This window comes from Rhododendron vialii, chromosome 11a (genome assembly GCF_030253575.1).
Source record: "Rhododendron vialii isolate Sample 1 chromosome 11a, ASM3025357v1".
Classification (NCBI taxonomy): domain Eukaryota; kingdom Viridiplantae; phylum Streptophyta; class Magnoliopsida; order Ericales; family Ericaceae; genus Rhododendron; species Rhododendron vialii.
In genome coordinates this window covers 30798916-30819528 of record NC_080567.1, presented here as the reverse complement: position 1 = coordinate 30819528, position 20613 = coordinate 30798916, and the positions used below count along the sequence as shown (strand labels likewise).

The window sequence follows — 20613 nt, the reverse complement described above, 5'->3', positions numbered from 1 at the left end:
TCACCCCTTAAGTCGTACGCAATCGCTCTAGAAGAAGTCATATTTGAGGCATCCAGGCCTTGATACGAATTTGGACTGCAATCCAGTCCTGGCACGCCCGAATCAGGCCTAGAACTGCACTACTCGTTGTTCCTAGGCCAATTTTTACTTTTTAGGAAAAACACCTCTCAATTACCTATCTTCCCCATCTCAATTTATCTCAATTTCTGGGTGATGGTAAGCATATATTTTTAGTAATAAAATACAGGCTGTCCACAAACACAACCTGATCCTACCCGATAACGGACGTAATGAACGGATCCGATTACACTTGTCGGTCGGATTCGGGTACTCCTCGAGTAAAACACTACGCCCTAAATTTTGGATAAATTACGGGCTAGCCCAAAAACTGCCTCTTAATTCTCATTTAAGGAGCATGGCCCATTTTTTTTTTACTTGCAAGTCTCGGTTGGAAAGTGTGAGTCTGTTTTGCATTTTCATATTGGGCTGGAGTTCTTGAAAGTATGGTCCAATTACCTGGACAACATCCGCCCCTTCCAAGTTCTTCAATCTAAGGCAGCCAGCAATGTTGCGATCTCTTGCCTCTGCTAGCACCAGAAGGACGTTCTCCATTTCAGGTGGCAAAACAGAGAAGATCAAGGGCGCTATTGATGGTAATCTTCTTCAACATTATTTTGGATTCGGTGTGTATTTTTGGACTTTTGGTGTGTATTGGTCATCTTCTTCTGCAATACATTGGGATTTTGTAGACCTAGTACATTGGGTTCCTTATTTTTACATAGAGATCTGGTATGGGGTTTGATTAACTCTATTGGGCTATATCCGATATTGGTAGTTAATTATGGAACCAATTTTTTTTGAAGAACTTGGAAAGAGGGTTGATAAATGAGGGGATTGATCTGACTTGTAAGTCGTTCTAAGTTGATTTCATAAAACTTAACAAGATTTGAAAATATGTTATTTATAAAATGAGTCAATTTAAGTGAGGTTTCATCGAGCCAAGCTACCAATCTCAAGTAGCTTGATTTTTTTAAACATAAGTAAGCAGAATAGTGGCTTATTATTGAATATTAGTTTTATAACTTATCGATCGGTTTCATCCCATGTCGATGAATCCGTCTTGCTTGTTTGTTTGTTAATTAAGTAGGGAGAGCAGTGACCATTCCTATCAGTAAGATCGATTCCTTTGTACAGCTAATTGTTTTTTTGTTTTAGGTCTGGTGAACAACTTTGGCACCAAACAGGTCAGGAAATTAGGATTGACGGTGACTGACTGCGTGTCTTTCTTTTGTGGAGTTGTACCGTTGCGTGTCTTTCTGTAATGATGCTTCGTTTACAATGCCTTCCTTCACCAAGCGGTACAATGTCTTTCTGTAATGATGCTTCTGTTTATCAATGAAATCATATCTTCATTTCTTCTGTTCAAAAAAAAGAAGAAGAAATAATCAAGCAGTCTTCCCATGCTTTACTGCAAAATTAGAAAAAAGAACTATAACTGCGGCTTTAAATTAGTAGTAGAAATAATCAAGCAGCCTTCCCATGCTTTCGACCTATAGTACTTGCAGAGTTTCGGTCTATTCAAATTTTTAAATATTGTGAAAGTCCGACTTGCACACAATGGAAGTAAACATGTTGAGAAAATTAATCCTCACTCCGATCCATCCTCTATTTTGGAGGATCAAATTTAATACTCCATAAATAGAGTGTGGGAAAAAAGAAATGAAGTAAGCTCCAAAACCACTTTTTAAATATAAAATGCAAAAAATATTAGATTTGCATTGAAAGTGAATAATGATTGGATTGAACAACTATGCCACAAAACAGGTCAAGAATTTTGGATTGACAGTGACTGCCTGCTTAGCTTTTGCGGAGTTGTACTCCTTGGTGAAGGGAGGCATTATGAAAGATGCTGAAAAAGCAAAGGAGATTCAGGAAGCCCGCTTCCAAGCAGTTCTTCAGCTCGGGAGGCATGCCATCGATGAGATTTCTGGGCTTAAGCATGAAATTCGCTCCCTAAAGGAACATGTTGTCCAGGTTCTGAAGGAGGACAAGGTAGTCATTATCCTCCACGAGGGGCAACGTAAGTAGCCGCAAGAGTAGCATAACAGTGAGCTTACTAATCTTGACTTCGAACGTGTTTGAGGATGAATTGGTTATTTCTTTTGTTGCTAAGAATTTTGGTTACAATTTGCTAGTTTCTTTAGCTGGTTGGGGTGCGGTGTCTTTTAAGTATGCACTTGTGTTTTTTCACTTGTAAATCAGTTTGTTGCACTTTTGGTCTACAACTTAATCGTCTGTGTTTGGTTCTTTGTTCCTCTATGACTTTGATCTATGGTCAACATGCGGAGTACTATGTCTATTTCCAGCGCCTGTAGCTGAGAGTGTAGGAATTTGATGATGTCTAGTGTCTACAATCCAATGGTAATTTGCATTTTCTACTATTTAATGTTTGGTTTATAGGACAGCGTCAATCTTGTAAATGTACGATCCACAATTTGGAAGAACATGCATAACGCAGGAGCCCCTTGCATCTATGCATCGAAATTATTGAAAGCCGAGAAAGTCTTGTCCCACATCTTCAAATTGAAGATTTTATCAGCGTATTAGCTGACAATATATTCTGTTTTAGACAGTTTCTAGTGGAGAATAGTTAATCTTATGCTGTCTCACCAAACACTGAAACCCACGGAAGATAACAAAGTGGAATTGTAGTCTAGTTTCTAGCTCCGCAGCTATCACCTCACAAACCAATGTAGGTAACGCAGTTGCTGCAGCTCATTCTTGGCAGAAAACTGAATGAGCTAGGTCTTAAATAACACTAGGTCTTAAACTCTGTCTCACGAAACGCTAAAAGCCACGGAAGATAACGAAGTGAAATTGTAGTCTAGTTTCTAGCTCTGCAGCTATCACTTCACAAACCAATGTAGGTAACGCAGCTGTTGCAGCTCATTCTTGGCAGAAAACTGAAGGAGCTAGGTCTTAAATAACGCTAGGTCTTAAACTGTGTTTTATTGTTGGCTCATTGTGATGACTTTTTCCATGGGGAAATTCCTCAGCTAATATTCGCCTGTTGATTAGGCTTTAAGCCAACCATGTACATCCTTTGGCATTCTTGTGTGATTGCTTTGGTTTCTGTCCCCTTCCTCATTTCCGTAGGTTATGAAGCACGGATACAGCACCCTGTGTAGTTCACGTGTAGGACGGCACCCAGCCGTCGATCTCTTTAATCAACGGTTCAAATTAAAAATTAATTATGTCTAGTAAACCGGTTATAATTAAAAAATATATCTCTATTATTTATTATCAAGATCGATGGTCTGTGTGCGTTTTACAGGGTGCGTTGCAAGATCTTGCACTACAGAATTTTTCAATCCATGAAGCAACCATCTGTAATTATGATCTCATATTGGAGAGTTCTATTATGAGCACATTTAGTGCAATAGATTGAGTGGAAAATACCTGCTGGAAATAGAGATTACAAATCTCCTCAGCACTGACAGCACGGATAGAATTTCCTTGATCTTCCTCCAAAGATGCCCTCGTCATCCACGTAACATAGCTTTGGGAATTTATGTCCAGAGAAGCCCTAAATAGTCTCCGAGCAGCTGATAAGTTGCCAGCCAGCTCTCTGCTCTAAAACTCCCCAAGCCTGCAAAATATGATGATAGCAAGTTAGCAACTGAACTCAAGGATGGCACGGTTACTGGGCGAAAGGATAAACTGAGCCACTCTGACTTTTTCATGTGGTCTCTTGATCTCTTCTACCTGAAGACAACGGGCGAGCCAGGATTTTATTTTTGCAATGGTGAAATGTATACTAAAAAAATAAAATTAATGATGCATTGCAATATGAATAGTCATTGATCCTAGGAAAAATTTAATAAGAATTTTTTTTCATATCGTTCAAATATCATCTATTGCTTAATACAAACTCAATAAAAAATTTAAAATATTTTTAATATATAATTTCTCAAACTTCAATAATCTCCTCTATTTTCCCTTCTCTCTCTTTCCCTTCTCTCTCTTTCTTAAAGGCTTTTCCTTTTTTACTCTTTTATGTTTTCACCATACAGCATGCATGAATGCATGCACTGTCTGCGTATGCATATACACTAATTTCCAGTTGTACTTTCTAACTCCTACTTCTTTATCATACGTAATGCTTCTTCCCGTATGAAATCTTTTTTCTTTGGGGAGTCTTCTACTGTTACTTCTTGGGAATTGTCCAGATTTATCACTAAATATTTGTACATAAGAACTATATAACTGGGGCTTTAAATTAGTAGTAGTAGAAATAATCGAGCAGTCTTCCCATGCTTTCGATCTATAATACTTGCGGAGTTTTGGTCTATTCGCCAATTAGGAAGAAAAAAAAAACTATTCGATCCTCGAACCTAGAAGAATTAGAAAAAAAAAAAAAAAAAACATCCAGGACCTAAATTATCTTTACTGCAAAATTAGAAAAAAAAACTATAACTGCGGCTTTAAATTAGTAGTAGAAATAATCAAGCAGTCTTCCCATAGCCGAGCAAAAAAAAAAGCAGTCTTCCCATGCTTTCGACCTATAGTACTTGCAGAGTTTCGGTCTATTCAAAATTTTAATTATTGTGAAAATCTGACTTACACACAATGGAAGTAAACATGTTGAGAAAATTAATCCTCACTCCAATCCATCCTCTATTTCCTTCTCTATTTTGGAGGATCAAATTTAATACTCCATAAATAGAGTGTGGGAAAAAGAAATGAAGTAAGCTCCAAAACCACTTTTTAAATATAAAATGCAAAAAATATTAGATTTGCATTGAAAGTGAATAATGATTGGAAGAAAAATGAAGAAAATTTTGAAATAGAAATAAATATAGAGATATAGAGGTTTGTGATTGGAATTTGTATGAATAATGTGAACTTCTCTACATCCACTTTTTGATTGAAAAATAGTAATTCAATTCTCTCAAATGGAGTCGGGTTGGAGATGTTACTCCCGCCAAAGCTTTGGAAAGGCCCAAAACCACCTTGTCCTTTCCCTCCCTCCACTGGTCGATCAATTGTTCTCCTTATATCTCGATCACGTGCATTATAGAAGGTTCTCAGATTCATTGGGTTTCTCTACTGCACTGAGACAGACAGATTATGTAACTTTGAATTATTTGTCCTTTACCCCAGGCGAATTTACTTGAAGTGCCTGCCCAAATCCTTTTCCGTTTTGTTTCAATTTTCTCCCCAATACTTAGAGCGTAGTGTCCTGAGGCCACTATCGTTGAGTTTTCTAATATGTGCATCACATTTTGAGTGGGACTCAACACATGAGCGACATGTCCAAATCGTCCACTGGTAGCTACTACGGACATATCATGCACTGGTAGCTACTACGGACAAGTACGTTCCCTTCAATATGCTGAAAATGTTCCATAATGTGTTAACACCTACATGCGCCTTATGCAGGCAATATAGAGGACCAACTGGGCTCACGTACAAGAAACATCCTTCTCCATGGCATTTTGAGCCCGAAGAAAATGTCATTGAGCCCTTAAATGTTCAACAAGGTTGGTGAGTTTACACGCAATTTCTCTTGCTGCTTCAATTCTCAACTGCAAGCAGTGGCGGCTGCACACCCATGGAAGGGTGTGCAGTTGAACACCCTATTTTTTTTTTTTTTACTAGTAGTAATTTTATTTTAGGTTTCTTTGAACACTTAATTTATATATTTTGAACACCCATTAGTCCAAGTGACTCGTAATTGAACACCCAATATATTATCCCAAACAAAGCTTACGCTCATAAAGAAAAAAAAATTGTTTAGAAGAGAAAAAAATTTAATGATATCAATATCGTGCTCTGTATTTTCTCTAAAAGACAATCGCCTCCATGCTCATTTCCTCAATCTAAATCTACTAATTTAATATTTAGGACATTAATTAACTATCGATGTTTGTTTGTTTAGTTAATGGAATTATGAACAAGTTTTTTGACGAAAACTTTTGCTTATAGCAACACTCAAAGTTTTTCTAAGCGAAAACTTGTTGAGTTCACAATCTTCATTTCGATGAAAGACTACAACAACATAATGATAAGGGACAAAATAAGAGAGCATATCTCCAAATAGGCCTTTCTCAATTTATTCACACCATAATTTCTCTTGAAATGATATTTGTGCATCGATGCCTTCTATTTGCCTCAAAATATGAAAAGTAGTCAAGAACAATTGTAAAATTGCAAGTATACCTTATGATTTTTTATCGCACTATTTGTACTAAAGTATGAGATTTGGTGAAGGTGTTATTTGTTACTAAAATTACTAGAGTCAAGGTAATTTTTGAACATCCTATTACAAAACCCTGGAGCCATACTAAAGTATGAGATTTGGTGAAGGTGTTATTTATTACTAGAGTTATTAGAGTCCAGGTAATTTTTGAACACCCTATTATAAAATCCTGGAGCCGCCATTGACTGCAAGTCCTTGTTGGCTGGGTTGGCCAGCATATGTGCGACTTCTCTTGCTGCTTCAATTTTCCTCGAAGTAATAAATTCCGGATTATTGGCAATAGATTGACCTATCAGCTTGGCACTCTCTACCTCTCCCTACAACCCACACAGAAAAAGCAAATGTTTTCAATTGACAACAGAAGCAACACATCATCAATGAAAGCAAAACCAAACTTCCATGTTCATTGAGAAAATGTCTAAAGATGCTTGTACAGTCATAGAAGGGGGAGAAAACAAATCCAAAGGTATTTAAGAACAATTAAGAACCAAAAAGAGAACAAAACTTGGAAAGCAACTGTCCATCTCACGCGTTAAACCGTTTTCGTATTCAGAAACACATGGAAATCTGAATCTCACCTGCGCCCGGATAATAGCACTTTGTTTTTCTTGCTCAGCCTTTTCAACAACAAATTTGGCCCCATCAGCTTCTTGAGCAGCCACCCGTTTGGCCTCTGTTGCTGCAGTAAACTCCTTCCCGAAGGTTAGGCTGGTGATGGAGACGTCATCAAGCACGATGTTGAAAGTTGCAGCTCTCTGTGTCAGTACCTTCCGTAGTTCCCTACTGACAGCCTACAAACACAGAGGTTACACCAGGAATTGTTTGAACTTATATCGAACAACCCAAAAATTTGGAATTCATTACTTATAAAATTTGGATGGTAACACATCCAGTTTACAGTCAATGAGAGAGACAAGGATCCATAATGGATTCTATACACTACCCAGTTGCTACTACCCTTAACCAAAAATCTAAACCCGAAACTGGCAAGTGGCAATAAACGATAAATCAATACCTCTGTCTGAGTAATGAGCTGGCTAGCTAGCATTGTATTGAGCAACCACCGCTAACAGAGTTTCCTGGATAAATGAAGGCAAGACTCTTTCATCATAGTTCTCACCAAGTGTTCGATAGATTGTAGGCAATCGGTCTGGCACAGGACACGCGCAAGAACTTGAAGACCAATTTTCACCTGTGCAGCAAAATCAAGGGCCGCATTAAAAATGGAATTAGACCTGAAGGAATAAGACAGACATGGTGTAAGAAACTTGCCGGCATGCCTCTCTAACATATGGATCTATGGTTACCTACTGCATTAAACAATAAAAGATTCTTACCCAGAGGTATATTTTAAACAAATAGATCATCAAGACATTAGAGTGCAGCTCTAAAAATATTGAGCAAGGGCCCAAATAACCACATGAGAGAGAAATAAAAAACCCTATACCTCAATAAATAAATAAAAAATCTACTGATTCATCTGCCATAGAAATTAAGTGCCAGATGAGGGCCTCGAGCATGGCACAAGTTTTTAACCAATAACAGTGATGACTTCAACTGTTATCATGGCATGGCCACTTCCAAGCATGGAAAAAAGAAATGCGCAAAAAAAAAAAAAAAAAAATAAGATCGAATTAATAAACCCTCTACAAAAGTAGAAAGAATATTTTCAAGAACGTATACAGAGAACTTTAAATCAACCAAAAAATTACTAGTCATTATGAAATCCAAACCATGAGAAGCAGTAACTTCGATCACCAAAGTCCCAAGTAGCAACGACAAATAAGCTAAACTGAAGCATTTATGAACAACAATCCCAAAAGCTGCATGCCATGACCTAATGACCTAATTAAAGGAACTACGACAATTATTTTAACTGCAAGAAGCAACCCATTTATGACACTAGGTCGAACAATCCGAGTCTGAACACCTATGTGTGTAACTCCACGCAAACCATTTTGCTCCATCTTCAGGAAACTAACCACAGAAGCCCAAAGAAAGTGAGTCCCCCACATGCATTTATGACTCTTGAACTATCTCGGACTCTTTCCTTGCGTACCTGTAGACACCCCATTCTGGACTGTCCAGATAACGTTATTTGTCGATCTTTTATTTCCCCAATGATGATTATAGTCGAAAACAGATCAAGGACAAGGGTGTGCTTAAGCCTTGAGCGCCCAAAACCCATTTCAAACCCTTCAAACCAGAGCCAAACGGCCCCAGCAAAACCCAACTGGCATACGCCAGTGTCTTGGTGACGTACGCCAGAAAGATGCCACGTGTCAGTCATCGACCAGTGGTCCAGCTTATACTGGCGCACGCCAGTCAAACCCAGTCAAATCAACTTTATTCAGCCACTTGGGCGGGACTTTTGTGCCACCCTGACGTCGGCCACAGTGTCCCTGATGATAGCTTTCGGCAGGGGCGTCCCCTCTCTCTCCTACACTCCCCATCACCTAGTCCCATGCATTTAATGCATGAAAGGCCCATTTTGCACCTAAGACCAGCCAAACAAAGCCTGGCCTTAACTGGTCTCAGTCCATTCCCCCCCTATAAATACCCCCCTTGCATTCATTTGCAAGGGGTTAGCAACATTAAGAAGTGCCATCTCTCCCTTTCTTCATTCTCCAAGACTTCTTATTCTTTCATCCATTGAAAGATAAGAGAAGGCCATACACTCCCATATCTCCTGCTGCAACCCAGTCACTATATAAGCCACCACCTTCAACCCTCAAGTTCAAAAACCACCACAAAACCACCATACTAAGAGGTATACCACCTTTGTGTTCTCTTCTGTTTTCATCTCCTGAGGGGGATCAGAAAGGTCCAGGCTAGTAGACAATACTAGTCCTGGCCTTAAACTGATAAAATACAGCAGTCGTTTAAAACAAAACATGGCGCACGCCAGTAATTATATGCCGTGCGCCAGTTATGGTGTTACGTGCAATACTGGCGTGGGGATCATGGATCGTCTCTTTTACTAAGTTTCATTCCTGTCAGTCACCTTAGCATGCTAAATAACCAGTTTACTGCTTTCCATATTTAGAACTGTTTAGCGGTTATATCCTATCTTTTTTTTTCATTTCTGTCATAAAAGGCCTCTGGGATCCTTCTGGTCATATTCCAGAGCCCAGATGATGCAAAGCCAAACACTGGAATCGAGGGCTGAATGGCGTGCGGTAGTACCATAATGGCGTACGGCATTAAGTTTTTGGGTCCAGTGGCTGGCCCTTGAATCTGAGCGCAATCTAGGCCCATCTTTTGTCCCCACACTGTTTCGGGGTGTTCTGCTTTCTTTTATGGCCTAAAGCCACTCATTCTGTCTGTATTTGTGCATGTCCTGCTATATTAAACTGCGTGGTTTGCCCTGGGTGTGCGCTGGTCCTTTTCCAGAGCCCAGAGGGTTGCAAACAAAGACTGAGATATCCAAAAAGTGGAGTACGCCAGTTTATATGTGGCGTGCGCAGGTTTTATCACCATGCAATGGCTCGACCAGTGCATGCTGGCAGAATCTGCTCACGTCACCTTGTGACAGCGTGCTGCAGTTTGCTCGGGATACTCAGTGCTTGTTCTCAATCTATATTTAAGCATCGCAATCAAACCATTCATATACATTTTGCTATAAATCACGACTTGTTACAGTATTTTAATCCCCATTAGCTGTTCCCCCGCCCTAACTGGCTAAAAAATGACTAAATGAGAGAAAAATGCAAACGCTTTATAAAAATGCCTGAGTAGAGACCGATCTCCGGATTGGGCGAGAGGGGTGCCATAAAACCCTTCCCCTCTCGTAACATGGCTCCCGAACCTCAGATATCGAAGGTGACGACGGACCAGTCTACAAGCCTTTTTCAAAATCAAACAAACGTGGCAAAACGTTTTCGAGTTCGGTTCCTTGGGTGCATTCACCGCTAAAACCCGAGTGGCGACTCTGAATCAAGGCATTTCGCCGCGTCTTTCCAAACAAAAAGGGCCGCACCCGATTTTACAAATGAAATTTCCGGGGGCGCGTGCCCACAGTGGCGACTCTGCTGGGGAACATTGCGTTGATTGATATTTGGTGATTAATACATAATAGAACAATTCTCAAAAGCTTGTCAAAGCAATACGCTTCGCGCTGCTGAAGAACGGAATGGTAACGTAACAGGATCTCAGCATCCGACCAATCCGAACTGGGGCTTTTACTATTGTTCTCTTGTGTAGTTTTCTCCAAAATATCAATTAACAAAAGTGAGCCAAGCTTCAAAAGGCGTTTGTTTTCAAAAAGTGTTGCATGTCTTTTCTCTCATCTAATCATTCTTCGGCGTTCTCCATTCGTATCGATGGTTGGTCAGCCCCGTTGAGGTGTTTTGGGTAACCGGCACAGTTTACTGGAGCCCGGGGTCCTCGAATGCCCAACAACCTTGGACGATGATGAGTCGTACTACCGTTCGACCTTTGCTTTGCTCCACGCATTGCAATGGGAGGTATATCGCGGCTCTAGTCAGAGGAACCCCTTTAAGCCAAAACCGGCCTCTACAGCGTGTACAAAGCATTAGCACTTTTTAACCTAAGACAGGAACCCGCAGGATAGGATTACTTGCTTCTAACCCCATATCCTGTCTATGTGTTACCGCTTTCCATATCGCATGCCTGTACATACATTCATGATCGTTTTGCGTAGGAGCATGCTAGGGCGGCTTTTAGGATGTCTTTTGTCGAGTCTGTCTTGCGCCCACTCGGCGTTTGCCTTGGACCGATGACGAGTCGTGCATCTCGATGTTGCACGTTACCAGAATTTTCAAATCCTTAAATGAGACTTCGGGAAATCGATACTTCCTAAAGTCCTTGTCTCAAACCCCCTCGAGGTTTCAAACCGAAAAACTAGGAACAACGGAGAGAATGGCATGATGCTTACACCGCTCGGGTTAAAAGTGCTAATCACTTACACCAGGCTCCGGCACAGTGCTGCTTACGCCATTTCGGTTACGGTATCATGACATCTACACCGAGTTGTTCCAAAATCAAACTTTGAAACCTCGAGAGGGGAGGAAGTCAAAGACTTAGGCCGTTTTGGCATCCCTTAGTAACATTCGATTCAATCAAGGATACACCGTCAAAAAGAAAATCCGAGGATTCCATGGCAACTGTCCGAGTGTCGTGAAGCAGACTCCCTCTGGTTCTAGAGTCTAGGAGGACACCGACGACAATGACATGCGCATTGCATTCCTTCAAATTCTTTCAAAATCTTGCTGCAGGAACGCCACTGAGTTCTCATTTACTTTACTGTCAAAAGCTCTAGGCCATTTCACTGAAGGAGAGAGCCAAACCTACTTGGGAGCGTCTGCCAGGGCTATTTCACTGTCACTTCCAAAGCCATATCGCCCTCCTCAATCATCAATCCAAAATGGCAGCACAAACAGAGCTGGCTGAGCTGAAGAGGTTTGTTCAAGAAATGAACCAGAAAATGGACAAACAAATGGCTATGGTCCAGGGATTGGTTGACCTCTTTACCACCATAGCCCCGCAGCCAGATATGGGGCTAATCAAGGAATCCTCTCAAGCTTACCACACTCCTGCAGTCGGAACCAAGCAGTGCTCGAAGGACATGTTCAAAGACCTGGTTGAGTTTCATGAAGCCAGGACTCACCCGAAGGGGAATGTTGAATCCTTGTTCAAAGCCAACGCCGAAAGGGAGGATATGCGCGACAAAGAAATCAATCCCAAAGGCAAAAGAGTGCATCATGTTCCTCAATCTGGTCGTCGGAACCCACCAAGGGCCTTCTCCCGCTTCTCCACACCTTTGTCCTCGGTTTATGAGAAGCTCCTCGAAGCTGGCTTCCTCAAGCCACTCCTTCCAACTCCTTCGCCTCGAACATTTCCGGCATCTTACAACCCAAACGCCTATTGTGCTTTCCATCAAATGCCCGGCCATCTCACCGATGCCTGCTTCCGCCTTCGACATGAAATTCAAAATCTCATTGACAATGGCACCATTCAAGCTCCACTCCCATCAAAGCCCAATGTCATATCCAACTTCATGCTCCAACACGGTTCAAACCCATGTGTTAACCAGATATCCATCAACTCTACTCAAATCAACTCAAGCTCCACTCAAATCAAACCTAGCTCCACCATATTCAACCCAACCCTTTTCATTAGCCCAGAAAATCAAACCAAGCCAATTTTGTCTCCCCCATCCGAACCCGAGGTTAACCTGATGGCCATAGGTGCAATCGAGGTCCTTACCGCCGATACCTGGGTTGACAGTGATGAGCAGTCTACAAAGGAGGAACTCAAGAGGAAGCTTAATCAATCAAAGGAGAAAACGGACTGGCTTGGATCCTTCAATCATGAGAATTTGGGGCTGTTGTTCAAGGAGTTCTCTCAAGTGGGTTTGGACGAAGAAGCTGAAGAAACCGAAGTGCTATTGCTTGAGCCTGTTGTCCTCTAGCTCCCACCTCTCTGCGAGGAAGTCAAGGGTAACTATAAAAGTTGCATTTTCAAATCGCGTCTCTTTTGCATTGACATTTTCGAGTCTGAGTCTGACGCAGTGTCTGTCAAGTCGTCTAAGTCTAGCTCTGAGTCGGAGCTCGTGCCTCTTGGCCCTCCATGTCGTCGCTTCTATTCTCAATTTGAGTCTTTTTGCTGTACTTGGCAACCCCGAGGGTTCTTATGATATGCATTATCCTGCTTTTAAGTACTTTGCTGGCTTTTGAATAAACCGTGTCGACCCCGACGACGAAGGGATAGATTTCGATGGGATCATCCCCAAGGAAATGTGTTCCCTCGCCGAAAGGGAAGACGAAAGGCATGCTTAGCCTCTAAAAAGAAGAAGTAATTTCAAATAAACTTGAAAGATGGGGCAGACCCCCGGATGGTTCAAATTGGTTCAACGCTATCCCCATAAGAGTATTGCGCCCGTTCAGACTTGTCCAAAGAATTCAACAATACCTTGGCATGGTCTCACAAAGACATGCCTGGCGTTGATCATGGGATAAAGAAATATCAAATTCCCGGCTACTGGATGCCAAGCCAGAAAGCAGCAGCTCAGAAGGCTCCAGGCCTCGTACCATACGCAAAACAGTAACAGCAGCGTTCCATCAAGCGCACATTATAAGGGTGCAAAAATGGCCTGGAGCGAGGCATTTCCAATTATAGCAGTCATGACCCTTTCACTATCAAAGCCGTTCTATCTGGGGCTACAATCAAAGATCATCGACCTTGACGATAGCACATCAATACCTCGGTCAACATGGATCAACACAAGTGTTGCTTTTTCCTGAGAGAAGCTCGTTGGACTGAAAACCCCAAGGGTGGGCAGTTCCAAGCAAAAGTTAGAGCAGCCTGCTAGACCGAAAACCTATGAAGGCGGTCTAGGCAAAAGTTGGCAAAAAGTCGAAAGCTCGCTAGACCGAAAACCTGAAAAGGCGGTACTAGGCAAAAGTTAGAGCATAAAAGGAGAGGTAGAACACACGAGTGAACCTTTGCCTGAACTACGTTTTGACCTGATTCCCAGAAAGGGATACGTAGGCAGTCTCTCTTCGAGGCTCGGTCATACTCTATCAATTGGATCCAAGGTTGACGTTTTGGTGCACATCAAGGGTCAAGAAAGGTCGAGAACAAGACAAGCCGAAGTGCTGACTGGTAGGCTGAAGTCCATTGATTCATTGGAGAATCAGAAGGGGGATGCCATTCGTCTTTCAAGTTTAATGCAAACTGCTGTTTTCAATTTTAAAGCTGAGCAAAAGCCTTAAAATATTTTGAAGCATAAAAAACAGAACGAAATGCTTATGAGGCCTAACGGCTCACAGTTTATTCTAAGTTCAGCAAACGTTTATTTTAAGCGGCTGCAGCAGCTTTGCAATCTCGCGCGCTAGTTTGAGGCTCACACGCACTCGTACAAAAGTGATGCGCGTTGATCTCAAGCATGCGCGCGCTTCTTCATTTCCTGCATCAGACAGCAGTAGGCAGCCATCACGCCTAACAAAGATTTTTGGCCGCTCGGGGGCACATTTCAAATTCAAAGCACCTCAAATCTCGTTGAAGGGGCTTTTACCAAGTCTTGTCATGCTGTGCGAGTCATATGGTCCTAATGTGGCTGCACAGGGGTGTCGGTGTCAGTCCGGGCCTATATGAGTCATCATTTGTGTCTTTTGTCCATCTTTGCGACACTTTTCAAGTTTCTCAATCCATTGTCATATCGGGATGTTTTTTCTAATTTTACCGATTTGTACGGGTCAATGTACATTTATTGGATCTTATGCAAGTGTCAGTTTCACCTGTCTAAGGGATACTGCGAATTTTGGCACATTAATGCCCAAAATTTCATTGTTTTCTATATGTTTAGGAGTCCGTGACATATCCGGGGCTCTTCTTCCTTTCTCATTTGAGCTAGGCAAGTCTGTACATATGTGTGTGTTTGTCGATTCAGTTCGCTTGTCAATGCAAATTAGATATTAGTGATTGGTTTATGCATTCTTTTAGACATTCTCAAAAGAGAGTCAAATAAACTGAAAAATGCAATTTACATTGCTACTCTACCATCTGTGGTCCACAAGCAGTGGAGTCTTGTGAGCAACGAGGGCATGTCGGCTCAAGGCCAAGTAAAGCTTATCTATGGGGCTCATCCGCCCCAGCATCAAAGAAAAGGGGTACGTCGACCCAATGCCACTCCTAAATGTCAACTGAGGCATGCTGGCCCGCTCAACGTCTATCTAGAAGAACGTCTCAGAAGCAAAGGACAGTGAAGTAAAGAGGCTCAATGGTAGTCCTCAGTGGTAGAGCTCAGCCTCGTTCTCGTCGTTGTCGTCACTCTTGATCTCTTTGAAGTACCTGGGGCTCCTATCCCATCCGCCTCTTTTGAGGGGGCTTTCGCTGATGGACTATTTCTCTCTCACTCTCTCTTAATCTCTCAGACTTCTCTCTCTGGGCCTCTAAAAAACTCTTTGGCGCGAGCCACCCTTTCTATGGGCTTTTCTTTCAACTGCACACCTCTAGCCACTGGTTATCTATTGCTCTCGTGTCTCTGAGCTGTGGCTAAGGTGACAGTACCACTTTCTGTAACTCTTGTTTATGTGGCCATCCTAGGCCATCCATCCTCTAGAGGCCGCCCTAGTCTGCCCTTGCATTTTCAAATTTATGCATTCAATTTCGTACATATCATTGCATATTGTATATCAACTGTTGAAAACAGGGAAAATCTATCCAGCGTCAAAGCATGCCTGTCCAGTATCGAAAGCAGCAAGTAATCAGGATTTTGGGGGTTCATACCTGGGATCTAGTCACTACTGGAACTGGAGCCGAAGCTGCTGCTCTGGGAAAGTGCAATTGTAAGGGGGGTGCCACATGTTGTTCTCCCTATCCATTTCTCCATGGCAAATGTCAAGCACACAGCCTCACTGTCCCACTCCACTAGCACTTGGAGCACACTTTGGCAATCAGAATACAATTCAAAGCAGCAATGGCTTGTGCTATCCATTTCAATCAAATCAACGATGATCAGCCATGTCGTCCCTCTCAATCAAATCAACGATGATCAGCCATGTCGTCCCTCTCAATCAAATCAACGGCGATCAGCCATGTCGTCCCTCTCAATCAAATCAACGATGATCAGCCATGTCGTCCCTCTCAATCAAATCAACGGCGATCAGCCATGTCGTCCCTCTCAATCAAATCAACGATGATCAGCCATGTCGTCCCTCTCAATCGAATCAACGACGATCAGCCATGTCGTCCCTCTCAATCAAATCAACGGCGATCAGCCATGTCGTCCCTCTCAATCAAATCAACGACGATTAGCCATGTCGTCCCTTCCCAAATCAAATCAACGACGATCAGCCATGTCGTCCCTCTCAATCAAATCAACGGCGATCAGCCATGTCGTCCCTCTCAATCAAATCAACGGCGATCAGCCATGTCGTCCCTCTCAATCAAATCAACGATGATCAGCCATGTCGTCCCTCTCAATCAAATCAACGATGATCAGCCATGTCGTCCCTCTCAATCAAATCAACGGCGATCAGCCATGTCGTCCCTCTCAATCAAATCAACGATGATCAGCCATGTCGTCCCTCTCAATCGAATCAACGACGATCAGCCATGTCGTCCCTCTCAATCGAATCAACGACGATCAGCCATGTCGTCCTTCTCAATCAAATCAACGACGATCAGCCATGTCGTCCCTCTCAAATCAAATCAAGGACGATCAGCCATGTCGTCCCTCTCAATCGAATCAACGACGATCAGCCATGTCGTCCCTCTCAATCAAATCAACGGCGATCAGCCATGTCGTCCCTCTCAATCAAATCAACGATGATCAGCCATGTCGTCCCTCTCAATCAAATCAACGATGATCAGCCATGTCGTCCCTCTCAATCAAATCAACGACGATCAGCCATGTCGTCCTATCGTCTTTTCAATCAATCAACAATGATCAGAATATCGTCTTTTCAATCAATCAACGATGGTTCAACGAGTCGTCCTTCCGTGATGACCCACCGTCTCAAATCAACGATGGTTCAACGAGTCGTCTTCAGTGATGACCCACCGTCTCAAATCAACGATGGTTTAACGAGTCGTCCTTCAACGATGACCCACCGTCTCAAATCAACGATGGTTTAACGAGTCGTCCTCAACGATGACCCACCGTCTCAAATCAACGATGGTTCAACGAGTCGTCCTCAACGATGACCCACCATCTCAAATCAACGATGGTTCAACGAGTCGTCCTTCAGTGATGACCCACCGTCTCAAATCAACGATGGTTCAACGAGTCGTCCTTCAGTGATGACCCACCGTCTCAAATCAACGATGGTTCAACGAGTCGTCCTTCAGTGATGACCCACCGTCTCAAATCAACGATGGTTTAACGAGTCGTCCTTCAGTGATGACCCACCGTCTCAAATCAACGATGGTTCAACGAGTCGTCCTTCAGTGATGACCCACCGTCTCAAATCAACGATGGTTTAACGAGTCGTCCTTCAGTGATGACCCACCGTCTCAAATCAACGATGGTTCAACGAGTCGTCCTCAACGATGACCCACCGTCTCAAATCAACGATAGTTCCCGAGTCATCCTCAACGATGATCCATCATCCATGTTCAACGATGGTCCATCCATTCTGTATGACTACCTCTATTTCAGACCAGCTTAGAGCACATTTTCCAGCAGTCCTATTGCTCTGTCTCGGATGGTCCTTGATAAGGAGATTGGCTCTGATTCCCAACAGATGGAATTTAACCTCCCTGACGCGACCTACCCGTGATTGTTGGAGTTCTTTGTGTGCCGGATAAGGTTTGGTCCCCAACAACGTTCATCATTCCGCGATTAAACCATTTCCCCAAGCAGAGTCAAATCAACGACGGTCTGCCCGTCCAACTCTCAACTCAACGACGGTTCGCCCGTCCACTTTCAAATCAAACGAGCGACGATTTGCCCGTCCAACTTCAAATCAACGACGGTCCACCCGTCCAAATCCGAATCAACGACGGTCCATCCGTCCAAAATCAAATCAACGACGATCCACTCGTCCAAATCCAAATCAACGACGGTCCATCCGTCCAAATTCAAATCAACGACGATCCACCTGTCCAAATTCAAATCAACGACGGTCCACCCGTCCAAATCCGAATCAACGACGGTCCATCCGTCCAAAATCAAATCAACGACGATCCACTCGTCCAAATCCAAATCAACGACGGTCCATCCGTCCAAATTCAAATCAACGACGATCCACCTGTCCAAATTCAAATCAACGACGATCCACCTGTCCAAATTCAAATCAACGACAATCCACTCGTCCAAATTCAGATCAACGACGGTCCACCCGTCCAATTTCAAATCAACGACGATCTATCCGTCCCATAGTCTTTTTCCCCAACAGAGTCGATGCTGTTGCAAAAAAGATTGTTCCCCAGGGGAGTCCGCATTGTGTGATCTATCCGTCAAAGACAACAAAGCAGCGGTCTGTCCGCCCCAACTTCAAATCAAACAGGTTCTTTAAAAATTTACGTATTCTGGATAGCCTTGAAGAGGGTGTCTAGAAAACCTTTGACGTTACTTGTCTCCAGTCAATGGTGCTTCAAGTGCCGTCAAAGGGGGGCTTCTGTAGACACCCCATTCTGGACTGTCCAGATAACGTTATTTGTCGATCTTTTATTTCCCCAATGATGATTATAGTCGAAAACAGATCAAGGACAAGGGTGTGCTTAAGCCTTGAGCGCCCAAAACCCATTTCAAACCCTTCAAACCAGAGCCAAACGGCCCCAGCAAAACCCAACTGGCATACGCCAGTGTCTTGGTGACGTACGCCAGAAAGATGCCACGTGTCAGTCATCGACCAGTGGTCCAGCTTATACTGGCGCACGCCAGTAAGAAATGGCGCACGCCAGTCAAACCCAGTCAAATCAACTTTATTCAGCCACTTGGGCGGGACTTTTGTGCCACCCTGACGTCGGCCACAGTGTCCCTGATGATAGCTTTCGGCAGGGGCGTCCCCTCTCTCTCCTACACTCCCCATCACCTAGTCCCATGCATTTAATGCATGGAAGGCCCATTTTGCACCTAAGACCAGCCAAACAAAGCCTGGCCTTAACTGGTCTCAGTCCATTCCCCCCTATAAATACCCCCCTTGCATTCATTTGCAAGGGGTTAGCAACATTAAGAAGTGCCATCTCTCCCTTTCTTCATTCTCCAAGACTTCTTATTCTTTCATCCATTGAAAGATAAGAGAAGGCCATACACTCCCATATCTCCTGCTGCAACCCAGTCACCATATAAGCCACCACCTTCAACCCTCAAGTTCAAAAACCACCACAAAACCACCATACTAAGAGGTATACCACCTTTGTGTTCTCTTCTGTTTTCATCTCCTGAGGGGGATCAGAAAGGTCCAGGCTAGTAGACAATACTAGTCCTGGCCTTAAACTGATAAAATACAGCAGTCGTTTAAAACAAAACATGGCGCACGCCAGTAATTATATGCCGTGCGCCAGTTATGGTGTTACGTGCAATACTGGCGTGGGGATCATGGATCGTCTCTTTTACTAAGTTTCATTCCTGTCAGTCACCTTAGCATGCTAAATAACCAGTTTACTGCTTTCCATATTTAGAACTGTTTAGCGGTTATATCCTATCTTTTTTTTTCATTTCTGTCATAAAAGGCCTCTGGGATCCTTCTGGTCATATTCCAGAGCCCAGATGATGCAAAGCCAAACACTGGAATCGAGGGCTGAATGGCGTGCGGTAGTACCATAATGGCGTACGGCATTAAGTTTTTGGGTCCAGTGGCTGGCCCTTGAATCTGAGCGCAATCTAGGCCCATCTTTTGTCCCCACACTGTTTCGGGGTGTTCTGCTTTCTTTTATGGCCTAAAGCCACTCATTCTGTCTGTATTTGTGCATGTCCTGCTATATTAAACTGCGTGGTTTGCCCTGGGTGTGCGCTGGTCCTTTTCCAGAGCCCAGAGGGTTGCAAACAAAGACTGAGATATCCAAAAAGTGGAGTACGCCAGTTTATATGTGGCGTGCGCAGGTTTTATCACCATGCAATGGCTCGACCAGTGCATGCTGGCAGAATCTGCTCACGTCACCTTGTGACAGCGTGCTGCAGTTTGCTCGGGATACTCAGTGCTTGTTCTCAATCTATATTTAAGCATCGCAATCAAACCATTCATATACATTTTGCTATAAATCACGACTTGTTACAGTATTTTAATCCCCATTAGCTGTTCCCCCGCCCTAACTGGCTAAAAAATGACTAAATGAGAGAAAAATGCAAACGCTTTATAAAAATGCCTGAGTAGAGACCGATCTCCGGATTGGGCGAGAGGGGTGCCATAAAACCCTTCCCCTCTCGTAACATGGCTCCCGAACCTCAGATATCGAAGGTGACGACGGACCAGTCTACAAGCCTTTTTCAAAATCAAACAAACGTGGCAAAACGTTTTCGAGTTCGGTTCCTTGGGTGCATTCACCGCTAAAACCCGAGTGGCGACTCTGAATCAAGGCATTTCGCCGCGTCTTTCCAAACAAAAAGGGCCGCACCCGATTTTACAAATGAAATTTCCGGGGGCGCGTGCCCACAGTACCCCAACAGAAGACATTTCCGGGACAGCCACAACAGTTCACTAATTCAAGCTATAATCTTGAGATGCAAAGGATTGCAAATGATATGTATGATGGCTGAATATCTTCTACGTCCTCTTTCCAGATAAGAACTAATTAAAAAAACAATGTTGCTTAATTAAACTCTAGCCTAAGATTTTACATAGAAAGCATCGGATATCCAGAATGTAACTGATGTAAACTCGAGAGAGCGAGATTCCAAACAGGTTCTCATAATGGTAGAAAGACTCTCGATCTCCAAGATG

At 43.1% G+C, this 20613-nt stretch overlaps 1 pseudogene; it reads right to left on the bottom strand.

The window, feature by feature from the left end:
- Positions 1–6372: 6372 nt before the first annotated feature.
- On the bottom strand, positions 6373–8336 carry LOC131307101 (prohibitin-1, mitochondrial-like; annotated as a pseudogene).
- Between the last annotated feature and the right edge of the window lie 12277 nt (positions 8337–20613).